The following is a 25,418-nucleotide window of genomic DNA, read 5'->3' on the forward strand; positions in this document are numbered from 1 at the left end:
AAAAACCAACAGGCCCACTCACTTTTATAGCCATACACAGGAATATCAGTCTCCACAGAGAGTTCCAAATAACCCATTTGGGCTGACTACCAATGATGCCCCATTAATACTCCACGGTGTTTCTTGTAGGGACCCCACAGAACAGGACCCAGCAGCTCCATAAACCATGACTAATGGTACTTTGAGACCTGGCTCAAAGCGAGGAGTGAGGAGGAAAATGCAACCCCAGTATAATTCCTTTCCTCCATCTAGAAACAGGATGTCGAGTGGCTGAGGGATGATACTTTCCAGGTGAACGGGCACTAAAAGTATGGCTTCTCAGGCAGACAACTAGAGGGTACTAACATTAGAAGGAATTTCAGGGGCTCAGAGGAGTGAACGGACTTCTACTGAGTCACACAGCTGGTCAATGACAGATGCAAGACTTCCGCCTAAGTCCTTCCTCACTCTCACTCTGGGCTGGGCCCCTTTGCATGACTATGCAAAATAAATAAATAAATAAATAAAGCACAGGGACTTCAGAAGCAAAGTGCCTTCCTACATCTCTGTGATCCCTGTGGGCAGCCATCTCCTCCATCCCTCACTGCAGTCGCCCTATGTGGCTTTCCTGTGTGCACTTCTGTGCTGTACTTTGCTTTCTGACTTCTCTAATCAAAAGGCAGTGGCTTAGATTTGAAATAACCACTGTCCTGCTGTAATTAGTAATTAACTTGTCAGCTTCCAACAGCAACAATAAAAATATAATGGGGTCCACTGAAAATTAAAATCAAAAAAGTGTTTAAAAAGCAAAAGCAAAGTAGGTTTAAAGGAACTATATCACTTGGTAAGTCAGGTCATTGGAGCTAATTCTAACTCCTCCTAATAAATGAAAAGGTAATAGTGGGGTAATATGTTGCCTGAAAGGCATCTTTCTGAAGGAAAGAAATTTACATCTTACCATCGAGTTTCCACAGCAGATATGCTTAAATTGGGGTTCACTAAGAGACCAACTGTTCCAGTTTGCAAGGGACTGTCCCAATTTTAGCACAGGAACTTCTAAGCCCTGGAAAATAATTGCTCACCCTACATAGAATTCAAGAAGTCCGTGAATCTGAATGGGAAACAAATTACACCTCTAATTTGATTAACCTCCAAAAATTAACAAATTTCATTCAATTATGAAAGTAGGCAACAAATCATAGTAATATTAGCAATACCTGAGGTCTGGTTACCAACAGAAATCTCAGATTTTCATTTCATATTAACTTTCAGCGGGTATCTTAAAATATCATGTGTTCATCACAACTTTGAAATAAATAGGTATTAAAGTCACCACTAAGTCTTATTTAATTCATTAATCTAAGAAATACATACTGCTGCATCAAAAATTTTGTTTTTACTACTCTGATAGTCTGATAGTCACATGCAATGTAACTGTATTTTTAAAATTATGAGACAAGGTCAATAGGCTTCACTAGACAGACAGAGAGATCCAGCAGCACAAAAATGGTTCCGAACTGTAGAGGCACCATGCAGAATCTGAGAGTAACTTTCTAGTAGTGGAATTTATGGAATGATGTACCAGGCAGTATACAAAGGACTTTAAAACATTATCTCATTTTCCTCTCAACCATCTTGTAAAGTGGTTACTAACTCCCACAGTCATGCTGATGAAGTCCATATACTTGGCCATCAGGCAAGACCTGGGACTAGAATCTCTGAGACCTCCTGATTCTCAGCACAAGACACACCCACGGGGCAAATCTGGGGACAAAGAGTTCCTATTTAGCAGCACACAAAATTGGAAGGCGGCTTCCTGCTCTCACCGTCTTAGAGATTGGATTTACTTATAAATTAGCATATTTATTTATAAGGGTCTCAGTCCCACCTAACTGAGCATAGTGGTTGTGTTTTTTCTAAATCCCACTCCCTCCCTAGGATATGAGGGAAATTCACTAATGTCTGGAGCATTTTCCAGTCATCTCCCAGATACTTTCTAGTCTCTGTTACCTATATCAGAGTCTGTGTGACCCACTGAATTCCTTCTGAGAATGGATTTGAGTCAGATGTCTCTTAGTAAAGTGAATTCCATCAACGTGACGTTATTACATTTCAGAATGGCTTGAACCCTGGTCCCTTAGGACCTTCTTCTTAGTCCCTTCAAAGCTTTGGCAGCACAGAGATGACAGTGATGGCTTATAATCTCTATGAGTTTCATAAATAGAGGTTAACAAACTGCCTTCAAAGATAGAAAATAAAAAGGAGGGGTAATCTGTAAAGGAGACCCCTTCTTCTCATGTCATCAGAACCTGTGAAAGGAGGATCCATGTTTCATCCTATTGAGAAATTAATTTCATTTCAACAACTGTGTTTTAGCCAACATGTGTCAATATCTTACTACTAGGAAGTCTTTATTATTCCGGGGCGCCTGGGTGGCGCAGTCGGTTAAGTGTCCGACTTCAGCCAGGTCACGATCTCGCGGTCCGTGAGTTCGAGCCGCGCATCAGGCTCTGTGCTGATGGCTCGGAGCCTGGAGCTTGTTTCCGATTCTGTGTCTCCCTCTCTCTCTGCCCCTCCCCCGTTCATGCTCTGTCTCTCTCTGTCCCAAAAATAAATAAAAACGTTGATAAAACCCCTCTCCCTGCCCTGCAGGCAGCGGCAGTGACAGGTCCTGACACGTCATCAGATCAAATGGAACCTATGTGAGCTCACGAGATCAAGCTCCTAGATCCACGCTGCTGCTCCCCAGGCTGCCACAATCCCATGGTCTGAGACATTTTAGAGACCCTTATTGACAAGATGAGTGTTCATCCCCACAGCCCAGGACAGGAGGGGTTTTATGACTCTTTTCATAGCATAATTATTAAGAGAGCTGCATCTCCCTCTCAAAAATGTCATGATGTGGACAATATACAATAAGATCACCCTACTTACTGATCATCTGGTTTAGCTGCTTCTTTCATATAGGAGGAAACTCAAACCCAGGTAAGTGAATGACTGATAGAAGCTCACAGAGTAAAGTGTTGACATCAACTTGCCTCTCCCAAACTCTTCACCTAGGCCTGTGTTAGGATCTCCATTTATCAGTGTCTTCATGGTTCTACACCCTTTGCTAACATTACTGTGCTTTTCCATATCTAGAGGCCAGAGTTTTCTGTTTTTCTTATTGAAGTATAATTTACATGTAACAAAGTACACAAATATTACGTGTTCGATTCCATCACTTTTGACACCCAAAGCAGCATATAAAATATTTCAATCAATCCTGAAATTTCCATTTATTCCCTTCCAGTCAATTCTCCCAACCCAGAGGCAAACACATCTTGATTTCTATCCCCATAGATTACTTTCCCCATTTTTAGACTGCATATAAAAGGGATCCTACAGCTTACAGCTCTAGAAGGAGGAAAGGAAGAGTAAATTTTAAATGCACTCAGCCAGAGCCTTGTCTATAACAAAGGTCCACCTTCCAGGGAAAGATTTTGCCAGCACCGTGTACCAGCTGAAGGAAGAGAATTCTTCCCACCCCAGCCCCTTACAGCCTTCCTGTTTCACATAAGAGGGGAAAATGCAATCAAAGGGGTCAGAGCTTCAAAAAAATAGATTGAAAATGCTGCATCCAGGGAGGGGAGGCAGGGGCCAGAGGAAGAAAGGAATACCACTGAAGAAACACTTGTGAAGGTCACAGCCTTGAGACACAGGCCCACTAAAAGGTTGAGATTTAGACTAGAAAATGATCCTCCTTCCCCTACCTTACCACCACACCAGGAGAATAGCAGTACAATAACAGTGGCTTGCAGCTAAAAGACCTGCAAGGCAGACTCTCACTGAGGAGGGGTATTTAGGGAAGCCCCAAGTCAAGAGGACACAAAAGCAAAGACACTAGAAGAAACTAAATCTTCTGGTACCTGGAATTATGGCAAATATTAAACCCAGCCCAAATCTTAGATTAACATAAATCTAAAGGCCTATTGACTTCAGTTCCTAGTACCCAAAACAATATGCATGGCTTTCAAGAAAAAGTTACAAAGCAAGCAAAAATGAAAAAAGAAACAAAGTCTGAACAAACCATCATTAGAACAGGCTCAGATGTGACAGAGATACCAAAGTATCAGACAGGGAAACTTATTTTCTATTTTTTTATTTAAAAAAATTTTGTTAATGTTTATTTATTTTTAAGAGAGAGAGAGAGCATGAGCAGGGGAGGGGCAGAGAGAGAGGGAAACACAGAACCCAAAGCAGGCTCCAGGCTCTGAGCTGTCAGCACAGAGCCTGACGCGCGGGGCATGAACCCAGGGACTGTGAGATCGTGACCTTAGCCGAAGTCAGATGTTCAACTGACTGAGCCACCCAGGTGCCCCAGACAGGGAATTTTAAATAACAATGATGATTATGTTAAGAGCTCTAATGGAAAAGAAGACAACATTCAAGAACAAATGGCTAATGGGTAGAGATGGAAGCAAAAGAAAGAATCTAAAGGATATGCCAGAAATCAAAAACATTAACAAAAATAAAGAATGTTTTGATGGGCTCATCAGTAAACCGGACACAGCCAAGGAAAGAATCCATGAGCTTGAAGATACATCAATGGAAACTTCCAAAACCAAAATACAAAGGGAAAAAAGAATGGGGGAAGAAAATAACACAAAACCCAGAAAATCCAAGAACTGTAGGACAGTATCAAAAGGTGCAACATATGCATAATTGGAAGAAGAATATCAGGAGAAGAGAGAATGAAGAAATATCTGAAGTAATAATGGCCATGAATTTTCCAAAATCAATATCAGCCAGCCACAGATCCAGATGCTCAGGGTTACTAATTATTGGTCTACTTTTTCTATCAACTGAGAGGGTGTAAAATCACCAACTATGAGTGTAGCTCCTTCTATTTCTCCCTTTAGGAAGATTGGTTTTGTGTCATAATATTGAACTTCTCTTATTAGATGTAGGCACATTGGGGAATATTAAATCTTGATGAATTGATCCCTTTATCATTAGAATATATCTTTATCTCCGGTAAATCTCTTGCTTTGAAGTCACTTTTTATGATATTAAGCTACACCAACTTTCTTATGCTTAGAATGTGGATGGTGTATGTTTTTCCACCCTTCTACTTTTGATCTGTTTGTGCCTTTATATTTAAAAGCTGTTATATATGTTATTTATATGGAATTACAAAAGAGGGAGAGAGAGAGAGAGGAGTTTTATTCAGCCTGACAACCACTGCCTTTTATGTGGGATATTCATATAATTTGCATTTAATGCATATATATGCATCTATTTAAGTTCTGCATGTTGGTATTTATCCTCTTTTTGTTTCTTCTTTTCTTTGTTTTCTATTCCTCCCTTCCAGGCTTCAAGTTAATCAAGTATTTTTAGTAATTCATTTTACATCCCCTACTGTCTTCTTAGCCATATTTCTTACTACTATTTTTTTAGTAGTTGCCCTAGAAACTGTAATATGTATCTATAACTTATCAAGGTCTAATTTCAAATAATATTAATATAGCTTCATTAACATTGTAAGATTAAAACAGTATAACCCAGTTGTTCCTTCTCCTAACCTGTGTGCTTATTCTCATATATCTTACTTCAACATGTTTAATTATCCCAGAATATATTGTTATTGTTTCGTGTTAAGCAGTCCATATTCTTTTAAAGAAATGTAAACACACATACAGACATATATATAGGTGTGTCTACTTATTGAATAATTTTGAAAAGGTATTTTATATTTATCCAGATAATTCTCTTTTCTGGTGGCCTTCAATTGTCTTGAAGATCTAGGGTTCCATTTGGCATCATTTTTTCCTTTAGCCTGGAGGACTTCTTCTGGAATTTATTTTAGTACAGATCTGAAGATTTTTTTAATGTTTATTTATTTATTTTGAGACAGAGAGAGAATGAGCAGAGGAGGGGCAGAGAGAGAGAGGGAGAGAGAATCCCAAGCAGGCTTCGTGCTGTCAGCACAGAGTCCCCAGTGAGGGCTTGATCCTACAAGCCGTGAGATCAAGAGTTGGATGTTTAATGGACTGAGCCACCCACGTGCCCCCTGCTGAAGATCAATTCTCTCAGTCTTAGAGTATCTGAAAATGTCTTTATCTTACCTTAATTTTTGGAGGATATTGTCACTAGATAACAGGATTCTAGATGGACAGCTTTTGTATTATCTTTTAGTAGTTTAAAGTGCTTCTTTCATTGTTTTCTATAGTTTAAGATTATTGTTATTTTTTATCTCTGGTTTCCAGCAGCTTGACTCCCATGCGCCTAGAAGTGGTTTCCTTTGAATTGGAGTCCTTCAAGATTCTTTGATCTGTAGGTTAATATCTTTTAACAGTTGTTTAAAATTCTTGGCCCTTATTTCTTCAACTATTTCATCTGTCCCATTTTCTCTCTCTTCTCCTTCTGTTTTTCCAATTACACACGTAATGGAGTGTTTGTTTGTGTGTGTTCTTGCACTGATCTAAGATCTTTTCTGTTCTCTTTTTTGTTGTTTAATCCACTCAGCTTGGGGCACTTTGTTCTGGCAGCCCTCGAAAACTAATGGAGTATATACTATATGGAGTATATACTATCTCCATGTACTTAGGGAAGCCCACTATAAAGCATTCATGGGTTGGTTCAAACCTGATTTGTGGCTGGAGTTCCTTAAGATACTAACTGCTCATGCCAACCTACATGTGGCCACTAGAAGCTCATCAAAAGAGTTGAACAGACAGCAAATATGCACCAGAAAAGATGCTCACCATCACCAGTCATTAGCAAAATGCAAATTAAAACATGAAATGCCACTGCATTCTCTTTTACATGACTAAAATAAAAAGACTGACACCATCAAGTGTTGGTGAGAACATGGAGAAAGTGGTACTCTCATACACATTTGGAAAATGATTTGATGGTTTCTTTACTTTTTAAAAATTTTTTAATGTCTATGTATTTTTGAGGGGGGAGGGGCAGAGAGAGAGGGAGACACGGAATCCGAAGCAGGCTCCAGGCTCCGAGCTTTCAGGACAGAGCCCCACACAGGGCTTGAACTCACGGACCGCTAGGTCATGACCTGAGCCAAAGTTGGACACTTAACCAACTGAGCCACCCAGGTGCCCCAATGGTTTCTTTCAAAGTTAAACATATATCTGCTCTGTGATATAGTTATTGCACTCCTTGGTATTTACGCAAGAAAGCTATGTCCATTTAAAAACTTATGCACAAATACTTAGAGCAGCTCTATTTGTAGCAGCCAAAATCTGGAAATAATCAAAATGCCCATTAGCAGATGAATTGATAAAAATTGTGGTAGAGCCACACAACGGAATACTATTCCACAAGAAAAAGAAATGAACTATTGATACACTCGGGAATGTAAATGAATCTTAACATAATTATGCTGAGTGAAAAGAGCCAAGCCTAAAAGAGTCAATACTACATGGTTCCATTTATATAAAATTCTTGAAAATACAAACTAATCTACGGTGACAAAAAAGCAGATCATTGGTTGCCTGAGGATGAGGGTAGTGGGTGGGAGAGGGTTGAGGAGAAGGAAGGATTACAGAGGGGAGACAAGGAAATTTTCAGAGGTAGTATGTTCATTATTTTGATTGTGGCGATAGTTTCATGGATGTATAATGATGTCAAAATGTATCCACTTTTACACTTTAAGTATTTGAAATGTATTGTATGTCAATTATAGATTCATAAAACACTTAGTTTTTTTTAAGTTATCTGAAGTTCAGCTGACTTCTTATCCCTGCCTCTGGCATCTTCTTCTCCCTCCCACTACTCTGTTCTTCCCATCCAGAAATAGCTTATTTATTTAATTAGCTTAATACTTCTGGGTTGTATTTCCTTCAAGTTCCTTTCTGTCCTCCGTTCTCTGAGGGTTTCTTTTTAATTCTGGCAAAATATGCATAACATAAAATTTACCATTTTGTTCAGTTTTAAGCGTACTTTTCAGGGGCATTAAGTGCGTCCACATTGTTGGCCAGCCAGCACCATCATCTGTCTCCAAAATGTCTTCATCTCCCCAAACTGAAACTCTGTACCCGTGAAACAATAACCCCCTACTCTCCTTCTCCCCAGCCTCTGACAACCGCCGCTCTACTTACTGACTCTGAATTTTACTACTCCGTACACCTCGTGCAAGCAAAATCAATGATATATATTCTTCTGTAACTAGCTTATTTCACTTGCCATAATGTCTTCAAAGTTCATCCAGGTCGTCATGTGTCAGAATTTCCTTTCTTTTTAAGGCTGAATATTTCACTATATGTAGTAGACACCACATTTTGTTTATCTATTCATCCCTCCGTGGACACTTGGGTTGCCATGGTGTCTGATGAGGTTTTTTTGATGTTTATTTATTTTTAAGAGAGAGAGACAGAGACAGAGTGTGAGCGGGGGAGGGGCAGAGAGAGAGGGAGACACGGAATCTGAAGCAGGCTCCAGGCTCTGAGCTGTCAGCACAGAGCCTGACGCGGGGTTCGAACTCATGAACTGTGAGATCATGACCTGAGCCAAAGTTGGATGCTTAGCCAACTGAGCCACCCAGGCACCCGTGATGAGTTTTTAAAATTATGATTTTGTAGCTTATATGGCTTATTCTCTTATTTTTAGGGGGGAACAATGGTCTCTTGTACCTTCCTATCCCCCAACCAGAATTAGAATTCCTCTATATGTTCAGTGATTATCCCACTTATCTGACACAAAATCCTAGAATTGAGGAAAGGATATACCCCAATTCTATCAAACAAAGGATAAGAAATCATTTTGCAAACCATAAATCATAAAGCTTCATATATGTAAATGTATCTATGTTTTTCAACATCTGAGACAAGAAAAGAGTGACATAAAACAGGACACAGCTATGACTGGGCAGATACTAAAATCCACATGCTTTGACTCTTAGTCTGGTGTTTCCCTGCCACACAGTGTTTTCTCTATATCGGAAAATACAACATCAAATTGAGAGATGTAACATCATAAATTGGTCAATTTTCCTGCAAATTAATAAATACATTTAAAAGAGTTCCGATAAAAATTCCAACCAGACTTTGGGAACAGAAGGCAGAGAGCAAGCAAAAACAACAACAACAATAACAGCAACAACAACATGAACAAGTTAACTTGACAAAATGTCTATTGAGTTCAGCCTAAAAAAAGCTACCCAAAAATAACCAAAAAAATCATTGAAAAACAATTAATAATGAATTACAAGCCTTGGAGGGTGTGAAAACATATAAAAGAGTTACGATAATTAAAAGTGTATTATTAGTGAATAAGTAGACAAAAAAGTCAATATATTCTGTTCTGGAACAGAAATTCTGAAAGCAGATTCCAGAACTCAGTGTATGACGATAATGACATTTTAAACTAATGATTAAATAAATGGTGCAGAAAAATATGGAAGTACTTGGGAATGAACAGTAGGAAAGCTAAAGTCACGGCCGTTCAGGTGTCCATATCGGAAGGGAGGTGATGATGGTGGTGGTTTTTAACAAAATCTCCCATGTGCTCCTTCCATTATATTTGTTGTTTGTTTCACTTACCAGTGAAATGTTTGGACTAACCAACCACCTTGCAAAAAGTCACTTAACCAAAGCGAGCAACATTTTTTACAGGCAAATTTTAAAGAATTGGGATTTCTTTTATATTACTGCAGTGGAGAAGCCTGGGGACTATTCTTCAGATGGTTCCAAGGCTGGGCTATTATTTACAGATACTCAGTGAACATGAATTGAATCCTTCCTGTGAGCCGAGCAGCACTGAGGATACAAAAGTGCATAGAGTTCAATCCTACCTTCAAAATCCCATTTAACCGATCAGTGAGTCAACGCACTGTCTCCAATGTACATTATCTCCTCACTTACTGTTTGTTACGATTTAGGTATAATAGGGGCACGAAAAAATACCACGTACAAATATGAAGCACAAGAAAAGTTATTCAATACAGCTTTTGTTTATTAGATCACTGAAGAGAAATTAAACAGGATTATTAGATTCTGATGCCCATGTCTGAGGACGCTCACTCCAGCAAATTTGCTGAACAAGATGGATCTTCCAGGTTCTCCCCTTCACACCACAAAGCAGTCACAGCTGGATGCTTTATCATCGCTCTACCCTCTCCCGGAACAAATCTGACAAGCTGATCGCATTAGGCCGTGACATACAAAATATGGCATAATTGTAGACTGTAATCATCATGATGATAGCTGACTTGATAAGAGAGGTCAAATCCCATTTTTATATCCTGAATTTCTAAAATATTGTTTCGTCAAAAAAATCAATTTCTCATTTTTCTAGCGTTAACTTGAAAAGGGTATAATTGATCAAGCCTAAATCCCTTACATCACCCAGGCCTCTGTGAAAGGCTCATACCCAACAAGCCACTTGAGTTAGGGACAGGCACACAGCAGTTGTCCTCGGCATCTAACACCCATGGGCCTGAGCAGCTTCAAAGCAAGAACACGTTTTACATCCTTTGGTTAAGACTGTGGGGAAAACACAGGCTCATGGAATATAGATGCTCAGCTGGCTCATTTGGGTTTTGTGGTCCAATTTGTGGATGAGATATTTATAAAATCCGGTGATTACAATGCCGTCTCATTAACATTCGTTAAGTGAAAAGCACAAAGTACAGGATGGGAACTCCAGTCTGAGGGGAGAGGGAAGAAGATGAATAGGGAGAGATGGGTTTTCCTACCTCAGCACTGGCAAAAAGAGACGGCCAGAGGGAGAGGGTCCTTTCCTTTAAGTCAGACTTTCTCCTTACTGAAGGAAAAAGGGAGGCCAGAAAGGAGAGTAGCTTTTCCGCTTGTCAGTTGTGTTTGATCCCTAAGCGAACCAAAACCAAGGCAAGCCCAAGTGGACTTCCCCATGAATCTGAACTCTCCCTTCCTCGTATGATTTGCTAAGGAGACACCTTCTCCATGATGTCTGCCTAGACTAAACTTACCCTACGAGATGTTTGCATGCTCAGTGAGACTGTATGGACTAGACTGAATTCAGTGTTTTCAGCACAAAGTTGCTGTTGTCGCCTTGTGACTGGTCCCTGCCTCTGTCCCTATGGGGAGGCAATGTGACTTCCAGAAGAGAGCCAAGGCTACACAGTCAGGAGAGCCTGGACTTCAGTCCCAGGTCTGGCATATACTTGTTGTGAAACCTCTGATAACACCCACTCGGCGAGGATGTTACTACAGTGAGGGGTGTCAGAGCAAGGGTTACATGAATTATACAATATCTGTCTAATGAGTAGGTAGTCAATAAATGGTAGCTACAATTATGATGATTTTACTGATATCACTGACTTTTCTTTGCTGGTCAATCTCAAATCTACGTGTGGCTTAAATAATGCATTCCACACAGAACCAGCAATACAATTATTCACTCAGTAGACACTCAGTAAATACCAGCTAAACATATGAATGATGCTGTGCCCAGAGGGGGAGAATTTGAAAGTTGGACTCTATCTTCAATGATTAATCAAATTCAGTGATGATGGCTATGGTATGCTCAACAACTTTACTTGAGGACTGTGCACAAATTTCAGAAGGGTCTCCTTTGTCAATTACAGATTAACCTAGATCTCTGAGATTCTTCCCTCCAAAGACCTTACCCCACCCTGCTCCTCCTCTCACACACACATGCACATACAGAGAAAGAGACAGAGACAGAGAGAGTGAGAGAGAGAGAAAGCAGGGATTATTTCTATAGTGCTTAGAATCACTGACATAGAGCCAGAAATTCCAAATGAGGACACAGAGACCCAGAGGCAGAGGCTGTCACACAGTCAACAGAAAAACCGCACTCCACGTTTGTAGCTTTTACCCACATGTATGTGTTTAGGGACATAGGGCAGAGGACAATCAGCTGCAAAGCACTGCTTCTGTGACTTTAATCCGACCCTGCCTTTTGTCCCTTTCAATGTGCAAAGCAGAGCTGCATGCATAATTAACCCTCTGCAGGCTGAGATTGTTGGAGCTGTTCCCGGTGAGGACTAAATCTGTTCCCTTCCTGAGGGCCACACACAGGTTAAGGGATGGAAGTCAGAGGAGGATTTCCTAACCCTACTACCTGAGAACAATCAAAGGGGCTGCCCTCTAAGCTTCTAGACTTCTCAGACCATGGGGCTGGACTTTAGTAAGCAGGCACCCCTGGAAGGCTTGGCGGTGGAGTGAACTGAGCACCGCTGATGCAGTGGTTTGGGGGCCTTAAGGTTTCAAAGCTCTGCTTCCAAACCTCCCTGTTTATGACGGATCAGTTCTTATATAGGATAGATTGTAACATACAGAGTCACATTTTCTTTAAAGGTAGGACGACAAAATCCCCCATCCTACTCATTAAAATCTAGGGAAGAAGTCTGGAGAAGATATTTTGTGTTCACTCTTCAACATTAGACACTTAACAGTCTTGGTCTGCCAGCTGATGGTTCCCTCCTCATAGCTGGAATATCCTTCAACCCCCTGTTCTATCTCCCAAACACACACTCTCTTTGCGCCTAGGTTTCCCTCTCAATTCTGCTTCATCAGCGTAAGTAGAAGCAGCAACTTGGAAGACATTCATACTCCCTCCCACCCAAAGTCTACCTCCTGTACCTAACTGCAACTTGTCCCCAAAACAGCTGCTATAGAGACCTACCTTGGCGTTAAAGTAATTCTTCAAGAAGGAGGGCATAAGGAGCACCATAAACATTGAGGCACCCATTACTTTACCAACCTCCTAGCAAAGGTCCTGAGAAGAGTAGGAGCAAAACTGGAAAGTCTAGAACGGTGGAGAGCTCAGTGTACATGGTAAAAAATGGATCAGCATGTTAAGAGAATGGCAGACCCACGGGGAGCACCAAAGTTAGAGAGGGGAGTTAAGTAGCCAGCAGTTCTGGAGTAGAATGAAAACGAGAGCCTCACAATAGAAAATGCAAAGAAGTGAAATGAAGCTTGGTCAATATTCATTCACTCATCTATTCATTCATTCATTCATTCATTCATTCATTCAATGTAGATTCCTTGATATATCAGGCACTGTTCTGGGCACTGCCCAGTATAATAAAAAAAGTCATGGCCTTTGATGTCAGCCAGGTCTGTGTTGAGGGACTAGCTCAGCCTATTAAATATAGGTACTTAAATCAATGAGCATTGGTTTTCTCCTGTTTTGCCAGGGGATTAACTGAGATAATTGCACACAACACAGTCCCTGCAAAGTCATCAATCTTCCCATCCTCCCCTGGCCCTTGCTCTACCATTCAACTAAAGTTGACTCTTTTTTCCATCCTGGAAGTCCTAGCTGTTGCAGACAATGACCCTACCCAAAACACTCAGTTTCAGAAAGGCACTGAACTCCCTGGGCCCTGGGCTTCAAGCAAGTATTCATCTGCAGAGCTGTTTTATCTCCAGAATCTCAGCAGGGCAAGGTCTGCAGCCATGCTTGATGGTGAATACTATTTTTCCTTGAAAACAATGAAGCACTGCACAAATGAGCTGACAGTCTCTGGGGAGACCTCATAAACCAGACAGTGTCATGAACCAACCAGTGGGAAATGAAAACGTATCAACACGGTTTACCAAGTAATGGTTCCAGGCTTATTTCAAAAGGAGAAAGGACTGGTCCAAAGAACTCATAAATTAAATCCCCAGGTCATCACCATGAGGCTGGGGCTGTCATCATGTATGGCTCCTAAAGCCAGGGCTGTAAGAAACCACTGCATGGTATAAAGTCAAAAGGAACAACATGGCAAACATAACGCCTAAGCAGCTGGGGCCCCTGCTGTCCTGACACTTGCACACAATGAGGACACCCACACACTCAGCCCAACTTATGTGTAGTTCTAGATGGAATACAGAATGAACTGTAGAATTCCCATTTAATGGTAAGGAGTCTGGCTACTAACAGCTCACATACAGTTGGATTTATCCAGTTTAAGGGACCTCGTTCATTCATTGGACAAGTATTTACAGAGCACCTACAATGCACCAGACATCATTACAGATGCTGGGGAAACAAGTATGACTAACACATGGGCCTGAACTCCTGCATCTCACACTTTAGTGAAGAGAGATAGACAATAAACAAATAAACAAGGATGGAAAGAAAAAAAGGAAAAGGACAGGAGAAAGGCAGGCAGTTTCTTCTTTGCATTTATCGCCGCCTAAAATTAAAAGCTGGGGTCATGTGTTAGAGTGACTAAGTGACCTGAATGACAAGGAGCCAGCCATGCAAAGATCTGATAGCATATGTTGCTGCCTCATATTTCATAGAATCATGTACTTTTCTTATTGGAAAAGACCTCGGTTATCAAACCCAATACTCTCAATTTATGAAACTGAAGCTCAGGGAAGTAACATGATGTTTTCACACACACTGGAAATGAATCAGGGTTCTCCACACGGGGACTGCCCTGTTTATTTGTTGGAAGGTCTAAAGAGACACATGATAATTACCCAACAGATAGGGATTGAGCTAGTATTTTTTTTTTTTGAGCACTGTGATAGCCACTCCCCAGAAATGCAATTCTCGACAGAGAAATGAGAAGCACACAAATGAGGTAAGCAGAGATCCATCCTGTGCTGACTGGAGGGCCTGGGCATTTGGTTCAAAATAGCAAGGAGAAGGGATTCACCCCAGGAGGCTGCCTGGAGGAGGTGAAGTGTGAAGTGTAGGACAATCCAAACAGGGGAAACACACTGGAAAAGGTGCAGGAACAAAGAGGATGGGGAGGAGATGAGTTTAAGCAAACGAATGAGTAGGTAGAAGAGGGGTGGGACCTCAAAAGCAAGACAAAGGATTTAGGAGAGGAGGAGTTTCAAGGTGTTTCAAGAACGTATATGAATACGTCACCAGGATCACCCCATACAATAGCCTCACCCATCATTCTCACTCCCTCTGCACAAACCTCCAGCTCTCCCTGTAATCGCTCAGTGAATTTAGGGTGACAGTTCTAGATGGCTCAGAGAACCTGAACATTCTCAGGACCTGCCACCTCCTGGCTTGCAGAGACTGACACTTGAGGCCACCCCAGTTCACCTTGATCCTTTCTCCTCCTCCCCTTCACCTGTCCTTCACAACAGGTACCACACAGGGTACTCTGCACACACCAGCTCAAAACAACCGTCATTTATCCAGTCGTTTGCTCAGCATGTAATGGGAAACTCCTACACGCCAGGCAAAGATCTCATTTAACCCTCACAATAACCCCAGGAGGTACACACTACTAATTACAATCTTTAGCTAGCAAACTGAGTTTCAGACAGGTTAAATCATTTGCCTGAGAGAGGCATCTGGCTGGCTCAGTCAGCAGAGCCCGTGACTCTTGATCTCAGGGTGGTGAGTCCTAGCCCTGCACTGGGTGTAGAGATCACTAAAATAAATAAATACATAGATAAACAAACAAACGCTAAAGAAAATAATTCACACAGCTGGAAGATAATGGAGCTAAGATTTTTTTTAATGTTTATTTATTCTGAGAGAGAGAGAGAGAGAGCACAAGCAGGAGAGGGACAGAGAGAGAGAGGGAGAGAGAGAATCCCAAGCAGGCTCCATGCTGACGTGGGGCTCGATCTCACAAACCATGAGATCATGACCTGAGGCAAAATCAAGAGTCAGATGCTTAACCAACTGAGCCACACAGGCGCCCCAGAAATGGAGCTAAGATTTTAATCTGGGTCGTTTGAACACCAAAACCCACATACTTTCCAATTTTTACTATAAAAACATTCAAGTACAAAACTGTATAAAAAGGAAAAACAAACTTTGCCTCCTTCCTAAGTCAGCCTCAGCCAGCCCTAGCTGTTTGGACACTAGGGGTATTTTGGTTGTCTCTGAAATTCTTTTTAGTCCTTGACCAAATCTCCTGGATGCAGCTCAACTATGGGCAATTGGCCCTGGCATCTATTCTTGCCAACTATTATTTAATCCTTAATCCAGGAAATGCAGAACTGATTGTGTCTTTGAACCTTCCTAGACGGCATAGTGCCATCATCTTTTTGAGATTAAAAAAAAGAAGAACTGGTTATAAATGGAAGTGGTCCAACAGGGATCAGTCATGAGCAGGTGCAGAGAGAACATCTAAGGCTGCATAGGCCGGTGGCACAAACTCACAAATCGTCCAGGACGACTGCACCAACCCATTGCCTACAGCTGCATGAGGGAGCCTCTCAGGACTGGGAGACATGGGAGGGAAGAGGCTGAGCCGCTTCAGCCTAGAGCTGAGCCACACTACAGCACACACAGGGGTAGCCTGCATGGGGTAGCAATCTTCCCAGGAGGCAAGGCTGCCAGTGATGCACCCGTCTTCCACTTTGTGCAGAAAGTAAGTGGAAGTTACATATACGTTTACTCAGGGACAATGGCCTAGCCAGTTAATCAGGGCCTGGCGGGAGATAATTTGGGAGCTTGGGGAGAAGGAGGTTTGAGAAGAGGCATTTGGATGACCTATGGCAGAGGGCATGAACACAGAAGATCTTTGTAGTACATGTTAATTCCCACCACAGAGCATCTCTGATGGAAGAGATTAAACAACAAAGTTGACAGTGAATTGGCCTATCTTTGTCATCAGCCACCCCGGTGCTGGGATGATGCCTGAATAAACATAGCAGCCACGATTGCAGGGATAAAGCCTATGAATGAGTCTAATAGCACAGGCTCTCAATTACCAAGTGCCAGCACCAAATACTACCACATACCCAACATATGACACCATCCCTCAAAGAGATCAACCAGTCACTTGGTGGCAAGTCAACTACATTGGACCTCTTCCACCCTGGAAAAGGCCACAATTCATCTTGACTAGGAAAGATACCTATTCCAGGTGTGTGTTTTCCTTCCCTGCGCACAGCCCTGAACAGTTATCACTATCCAAAGACTTACAAGAGTGCCACCAACTTGGGATTTCACGAAACACTACCTCAGACCAGGTGACCCACTTTGCAGCAGAGGTACTGTGGCAGGAGGCATATGACTGTGAAAAACACTGGTCTCTTTTTTTAATCTATAAGGCGTTCTCTCTCCCTGCCCCTCCCCTGCTCTCTCTCTCTCTCTTTCTCACAAAATAAATAAAATTTAAAAATTAAAAAAAACTGTTGCAAATTATCCTGCTTCTTCCAACACAAAATGTTCGACTGCATATATAAACAGAGATCAAAATAGAATGGGTTAAAAGATAGTACATTAAAAAAGTTTAATGTCAGGGGCTCCTGGGTTGCTCAGTCGGTTAGGCGTTCGACTTTGGTTCAGGTCAAGATCTCATGGTTCGTGAGTTCAAGCCCTGCATCAGGCTCTGTGCTGACAGCTCGGAGCCTGGAGCCTGCTTTGGATTCTGTGTACCCCCTCTCTCTATCCCTCCCACATTCATGCTCTGTCTTGCTCTGTCTCTCAAAAGTAAATAAATGTTTAAAAAAAACTTTTTAATAAATACATAAAAACGTTTAATGTCAGAAAGTTCACATGAGAAAGGGTTAAGAAGACTCAGTCGATAAGGTCTCAAATAACCTATGGAAGTCATTTACTCTAATATTTTATGATGTCTGGAACACAGTACACACTTCCTATACACCTGGTATCAAACGAAGAGAGAGATGCTTTGCAAAACTATTCTGAAACTGTAACACGCTGCAAAAATGCCAGCAGTTTGATTACAACCTAATATATCTAATAGGTACTATTTTACATCTTCTCAGAGGTTTAGCCTCATTTCCTTAACAAAAACGGGGTCCTTCTCCTTCCTTTAACTTCAGAACAACTGGCACAGTGTTTGTCAACTGGTACTTAGCATCTTTCCCCTGACCTGCAAGACGGTAACCAGTGAGCAAAACCGTGCCTTGGCACCCTGTGAACACTGCAAGCACAAAAGCTTCGGAAAGACTCTGTTTAAGGGAGGGTTTGGTTTTGTTTTGTTTTGTTTGTATCAGACTGTAAAAGACGAGGGGAAACTACATTTCCCCAAACCACCTGAAACGCCACCCAATGATTTGAAATGCATTTCTATCTGTCTGAATGTATTTCCAATCAAGTTATTTCTAATCATCTCTGATTTCAGGGCGCTGGTGTGTGTGCACCAATTTATCTTTATTTTTATTAAATAAGGAATCAAGAATGACATCTATCCTGTGCTCAAAATTTTTAATGGAACCAAAATCCTCTGAGGATTATCTTAAATCCGGGTAATATTCTTAAGTGGGACCTGAATGTTGCCAAATAGCTTCATGGTTAGAAACCTGTCTATCTGTCTTCTTAAAGTGATTCTATGAATTTGGCCCCTGGGGTCATGAACCACTTCAGTGTTGGCATGTATATTATGAGGAAACACAATGACTAAAAGTCACAGAACACTCAAACAAATGCCAGATCAGAATGATTAGGAAAAACTCCATCAATCCAATCCATCCCATTTAACCTCCTCTCTGTTTAAAAAAAATTTTTTTTTAATGTTTATTTTTTTGAGAGAGACAGAGACAGAGACAGAGAGATGGAGTATGAGTGAGAGAGGGGCAGAGAGAGGAGACCCAGAATCTGAAGCAGGCTCCAGGCTCCGAGCTGTCAGCACAGAACCTGATGGGGGGTTCAAACCCGCGAACCACAGATCATGCATGACCTGAGCTGAAGCTGGACGCTTAACCGACTGAGCCACCCAGGTGCCCCTAATCTCCTCTTTAACCGGCCCCAGATCCTGTATTCCTTTCCTGTAACTGAAACTTTTTTCCTTCATCTCCTTCTCTTTATCTATGTTAGTACCCCCAGTGCATCAGTCAGCCAAACAGCTTTCTTTTCCAGAGCCATCTCAGATCTCACTCCCCAGTGAGGCCTTCTGAGTATGCATTAATTTCCAGAACCCAGCCTCCTTTGTGAAACTTGGAATTCCCCGCATGCAAATAACTGCTCCAGAGGCCACGCCAGGAACTGTTCACCACTGGTTCCTCTCCGCGGGACTAAGAGCCAGGCATAAGTCACCACTTGCTATCATGTAAACAGTTGTAATAACTACCAAGGACACTGAGTTGCATTATTTGAACAAGACATGAAAATAACATACTGCAAAAATTTTTAAATTCATTTCTATTATAATTTTTTAATGTTTATTTTTGAGAGAGAATGAGAGAGAGGAAAGAGAGGCAGAGCGTGAGCAAGAAAAGGCAGAGAGGGAGACACAGAATCTGAATTAGGCTCCAGGCTCTGAGCTATCCGCACAGAGCCCAAGACGGTGCTCAAATTCACAAATCATGAGATCACGACCTGAGCCAAAGTCACTCAACCGACTGAGCCACCCAGGTGCCCCGATTTCTATCGTAAAATATTTCTTCACATTAATGATCTACATTGACATCACACTGTAAGACTCACTCATACCTAAGGTAAGACGCTGATTCCCACCACAGCGGCCATGTGTCACATCAGCTTTGGTAGAGTACCTGAAAGCATCCTTGCTGTGTTCCATTTCCTTACCTGCTGCTCTGTACTGGAACAATACAATGGGAGCTTTAGTGCTGAAGTCTCGATGGTGGATTTTATGTGTCTTTCCAGCATACTGCTTTCTTCACGAGGTCTTCAGTGGTTGCACTTAAAGAAATGAAAAGAGATGAAAATTTCAAATGCCATTGCAAGCTAAGGAAAGGACCATTTTTCAGCAAAAAGTTCAGAAACCATCAGTCCTTCAGATCATACCATGTAGACTGTCACTTTTCTGTCAAGCGTGTTCTGCATTAATTAAAAAATGCTTATATGTTGATCAAATTAATGAATAGATCAAAGAGGAGAGACAGAGAGTGTGAGACAAATGCTCAGAAAGCAGGAGACCTATTTCTAGTCCTCTCTCTACCAATAAACTATGTGGCCTCGGACAAGTGACTTAGCCTCTCTGTATCTTACATACCTCACTTGTGAAACTGACACAGTTTTATCTTACTTCCTAATGCAGAAAACTAGAAAGGAGCACAACCCCCTATTTTATAGATAAAAAGAAACACTTAGAGTAAGTGACTTAATATCAGAAAGTCAGTAAAAGAGGCAGGGCTACAACCCAGGAATCTAGGCTCAAGTCTCCACCTCGTTTTCTGATTTATTCCAATACAACAAGATCTAAAACCTTATGAAATAAGTTGGGTATTATAGGCCTATTTGACAAAGAAGATAAAAGTGAGGCATGAAGAAGTCATGTGGTTCAATCATGGCAAAGGTTTGACTAGAACCCAGGCATGCTAATGTCTAAGCCAGAGTCTGTCTACTGTATCAAGCCAAAGTGCTCTAACTTGACCTCTTGTTTTTCTTTTTGAAAATATAAAGGTAAACTTGCCCCCAAATAGGTATATTTAGGTATAGCAAATGTCCTAGAAGGCCCAATCTGAATCCTATTTTGTTGGTTTCTTCTTTTATTACTTGAATCCTTCCCCTTTATTTGATCATAATAATTTTCTATTATGTTTCTACTATCTTAAGATGATGTTTACATCACTTATTTTCAGTCTTTCTTCTCTGAGATTTGCATTTAATGATATAAATGTATCTCTAAACATAATTTTAGTTGCATCTGCCAAGTTTTGCTAAGTCATATTTCCATTAACATTTGATTCAAAATATTTTGTGTTCTTTGATCCAAGGTAATTTAAAAGCACACTGCCTAATTCCAAAACTTTGAAGAATTTTCTAGTTATATTTTTTAATGTTTTTTTTTTGAGAGAGAGAGAGAGAGAGCATGCAAATGGGGGAGCAACAGAGAGAGAGGGAGAGGGAGAATCCCAAGCAGGCTCCACACTGTCAGCACAGAGCCCTAAGTGGGGCTCAAACTCATGAAACATGAGATCATGACCTGAGCCGAAGTCAGAGTCAGATGCTTGACCAACTGAGCCACCCAGGCACCCCTCTAGTTATCTTTATAATTAATTTCAGGCTTAGATCCTCTGTGGTCAGAGAAGTTACTCTGAATGAATAAAATTTTGATATCTGTTGAGATCTGATTTAAGTCCCAGCATACAGTTAATTTTGATAAATGTTCTATGTGTACTTGAAAATAACATGAATTCTTATTATTGAATGCTGGGTTCTATATATGTCTATTAAGTTGAGTTTGTTTATCACATTGTTTAGGTCTTCCATAGGCTTTCTGATTTTTTTTTTTATCTGTCTATACTATCAGTTATCAACAGAGACGTGTTGCAGTTTCCCTATATTGTTTTGTGTTTCTACCAAATTGGCCCTTTTGTCTTCACAAAATCTTACTTATCTAAATTAAAATATTTCTTCCCTAAAGTCTAGTTTGTTGAATATTACTTATATATTCCCCATTCTTTTTCTTTCAGTCTTCCTATCTTTATGTTCAGGGTATATCTATGAGTAGTATTTAATAGGGTTATATTTTTATCCAGTCTCATAATGGCTGTCTTTTAGCTAAAGCATTAATTCCATTTACATCTAAGCGATTACTGACGTTACTTGTATCATCCATCTTATTATTTGTTTACTATTTGTTCCACCTGTTCTATGTTTCTTTTTCCCTCTTTCTTTGTTTTATTTTAAACAAGTATTTACCATTCCTCTGCCTTCTTTTTTCTATTTGGGCCCTTAATGGATTGGGTGATGCTTACACATATTGAGGGGGACTATCTACTTTATTCACTTCACCAATTCAAATTCTGATCTCTTCTAGAAACACTCTCACAGACACATCTGAAAATAAAGTTTTGTCAACTATCTGGGCATCCCTTAGTCCAGTAAAGTTGACACATATATTGACACATATAACTAAGCATCACAATGACCATGCGATGTTTATTCCAGAGATGCAAGCCAAGTTCAGTATTAGAAAATCAATGTAATTCACCATATTAACAAACAAAAGAAGAAAAATTACATGATCACATCAATCGATACATGAAAATCATCTGACAAAATTCAACACCCATTCATGATAAAACTCTTATAAAAACAGGAATATAGGGGAACTTCCTCAACTTGATAAAGAGCATCTACATGTAATGTTATACTAAATAATGAAAGGCTAAATGTGTCCCTCTAAATGGACAAAGCCAGGATGTCCATTCTCACCATTCTTGTTTGGCACAGTACTAGAAGTTCTAGCCAGTGCCATAAGGAAAAGAAATAAAACTTCTATACATCATAAAGGAAGACATGACATTTTCCTTATTTGCAGATGACAATGAATGTCTACGTAGAAAATCCTAAGAACTCTCCCCCATTTAAAGAAAAGAACTAATAAGTAAGCTCAACGAGGTTTCAGGAGACAAGATAAACACATAAAATAACCATATGCCTATAAACAACAATGGATACAAAAACTAAAAATACAACATAATTTACAATCACCCACCAAAATGAAACTCTTAGGGAAAATATAACAAAATGTGAATAGAACTGGTATGTAGAAAACTACACATCAAGATGAAAGAAATAAAATAAAATATAAATTGAATGACATACTATGTTCATGGATTAGAAGACTCAATGTAGTAAAGATGTCAATTATTCCTGAATTTATTTTTTTAATTACTCCTGAGTTTATACATAAGTTTAATACGATTCCTAGCAAAATTTCAGCAAGATTTTTGTAGATACAGACAAGATTATCCTAAAATGTATATGAAAAAGCAAAAGAATGAAAATAGCTTAACATTTATTAAAGTAAGACAAAGGGGAAAAATTTAGTCTACTTGATTTCAAGGCTTACTATATAGCTATAGTAATCAAGACGATGTGATATTAGTGGAAAGACAGACACATAAATCAATGGGATAGAAGAATGAACTCTAAAGTAGACTCATATATTTACACCCAACTGATTTTTGACAAAGGTACAAACATAATTCAAAGGAAGAAAGATAGCATTTTCAATGAATGGAGCTGAAGAAATTGAACATTCACAGGCAAAAAAGAAAAAGAAAAAGAACTTTGTTCTAAAATTCACACTTTATAGGGGTGCCTGGGTGGCTCAGTCAGTTAAGCATTGGACTCTAGATTTCAGCTCAGGTCATGATCTCATGGTTGATGGGTTTGAGCCCCCCATTGGGGTCTGCATTGACAGTGCAGAGCCTGCTTGGGATTCTTTCTCTTCCTCTCTCTCTCTCTGCCCCTCCCCCACACTCCCACTCTTTCTCTCTCTTCTCTCTCTCTCCTTCAAAGTAAATAAAATTTTAAAAATAAAAATCACACTTTATACAAAAATTAACTCAAAATGAGTCATGAACTTAAATCTTAAATGTAAAAGTATAATTTTTTTAATGTGAGAAAATAGATGTAGGGCTAAGCAAGGTGTTATTAGCCTTGAGACCAAAAGTATGGTCCATAAAAGGAAAAATTGATACACTGGTTTCATCAAAATTAGTGTTTGCTCTGTGAAACTTCCTATTTAAGAAAGTGAAAAGACAAGCTACAGACTGAGAGAAAATATTCGCAAGCAACCTGTCTGGTAAAGAACTAATATCTAGAATATAAAAAGAACTCTCAAAACTCAATAATAAAACAAACAATCCAATTAGAAAATGGGCAAAAGACAGGGGAGGGGCCAAGATGGCAGAACAGCATGAAAGTTTTTTGTGTGTCTCTCATTCCTGAAATGCAGCCAGATCAACACCGAACCATCTTGCACACCTAGAAAACTGATTTGAGGATTAACACAACAATCTGCATAACCTGAACCACAGACCTCAGCAGGTACGTGGAACAGAGAGGTGAACTGGAGGAGAGAGAAGCCTCAGAGGGCAGGGAGCTGCTTTTGCTTGCAGAGAGATAACTGAGAGAGGACAGAGACAGGGGGAGAGTACGAGAAAGCATCCCCCACCCCCTGCCTAAAAGCAGCTGGAGAGAAAAGGAAGAGTACGCAAGGGACTCAACAAAAAAGGGAGAAAGGAGAAAGGAGAGAGTTTAAATTCCATCAAGACTCTATAAACAGGGGGAGCACAGAGTCTGAAACTCTGCAGCTCCATACCTGGCAGTACTCTAGTGGGAAGGGCAAATCCCCAGGAGCAGAAAGCAAGGTCCAAGGGGTACTCGGGCCACACAGGAGAGTCAGTTCCCCTGCTGGGAGGACATTTGGTGGAGACTGTGCAGAAACCCCAGAGGCAAAGGTCCCAGTGGGCCCTGAAGAACAACCACATTCACTGGTGCTGGAACAAGGACATTAAGGGGGAAGCCTGGTGCCAGATGTGTGTTGTGACTTACCATAATCCCTGAAATGCTGCAGCTACACAATCGTGTGAACTTTTTCTGGGGCGGGCTGGCACCCAGCTGCAGTCTCTGGGCATCAGCAGCATCACGGTCCCATGAACATTCCTGGGGTTGGGTGGTACCTGGCCATTGCTCAGTGAGACTCTCCCACAGAGAGTCAGGATGGGTCAAAGCCACGGTCCCTCAGAAGTGAGGGGTTGGGAAACACAGCCGAATCTGAGATAAAACTCATGAGGGAGGTGCTGCCTGGCATTCTGACGGCTTGGTCACGGACAGTGTAAAAGCACGGAGTGGATAGAAGCCAGAGACAAAGGACAGCTGTGTGACTGATGATCAGGATGGACAGAGTCCCGATACTAGAGACTGGGTAGCTGGGTGATACCATTTTCACCCCTCCTGCACATGCGCATACACACCCCAACAACCCACCTCAGTAAGGTAAGCAGCGCCATCTAGTAGAGACCGGAGCTGTTACACTAAACCCTGCCCAACTGGACCAACCGCGCTCTTGAGGAGGAACACAAGTCCCTCTGCCTGCTTAGTTTATGAACTATAAAAGGCTTCATAGTTTGACTTCCAGGGGAAACCAATGTAATTTCAATCATAGTTCAGTCGGTCCGCTGGTCCATCTATTCAATTGTTTTTTCTTTTTCTTTTCTTTTCTTATTCTTGAATACAGAAAGAGAAAAAAATTATTTTCCATTTTTATTAGAAATATTTTTCTTTATTTTTTCTACTACATCTTTTACTTATTTGTAAATTTCTCAAATTCTATTTTACTTCCAACATTTCATTTTATTCTATTTCATTGTACTCATTTTTTCAAATTTGCAAACGTTTTCCTTGTTTTTCTTTTCTTATCTTTCTTTCTTTTCTTTTTTCTTTCTTTTTTTTCCCTTTCTTATCTTTCCCTTTTTTTCTCTAATCTATCAATCTCCTTTCAACAACGAGACCAAAATACACCTAGAATCTAGCATCCTTTATTTGATTTTTTGTGTTGTTTTAATTTTTTAAATTTAATTTTTTTACCTTATTAATTCCTTTCCTTCCTTCAAAATGACAAAATGAAAGGATTCACCCCAAAAGAAAGAACAGGAAGAAATGACAGCCAGGGACTTAATCAACACAGATACAAACAAGATGTCTGAAAAAGAATTTAGAATCATGAAAAGAATACTAGCTGGGGTTGAAAATAGATTAGAATCCCTTTCTGCAGAGATAAAAGAAGTAAAAGCTAGTCAGGATGAAATAAAAAAATGCTATAACTGAGCTGCAATCTCAAATGG

The 25,418-nt window shown here is 40.5% G+C and overlaps 1 long non-coding RNA gene across 3 annotated transcripts in view; it reads right to left on the reverse strand.

Annotated features, from left to right (window-relative positions):
- LOC113602278 (uncharacterized) overlaps nucleotides 1-25,418 on the reverse strand; it is a 282,766-nt gene that overhangs the window by 239,556 nt on the left and 17,792 nt on the right. For 2 of the 3 annotated variants that reach the window (XR_008291490.1, XR_008291488.1), the window contains exon 3: nucleotides 19,402-19,515. This is a non-coding gene — a long non-coding RNA (uncharacterized LOC113602278). Of the gene's footprint in view, nucleotides 1-19,401; nucleotides 19,516-24,561; nucleotides 24,801-25,418 lie in introns of all 3 variants that reach the window. The other variant, XR_008291489.1, reaches the window with a different exon arrangement.

Source organism: Acinonyx jubatus, chromosome D3 (genome assembly GCF_027475565.1).
Source record: "Acinonyx jubatus isolate Ajub_Pintada_27869175 chromosome D3, VMU_Ajub_asm_v1.0, whole genome shotgun sequence".
NCBI classification, from domain to species: Eukaryota; Metazoa; Chordata; class Mammalia; order Carnivora; family Felidae; genus Acinonyx; species Acinonyx jubatus.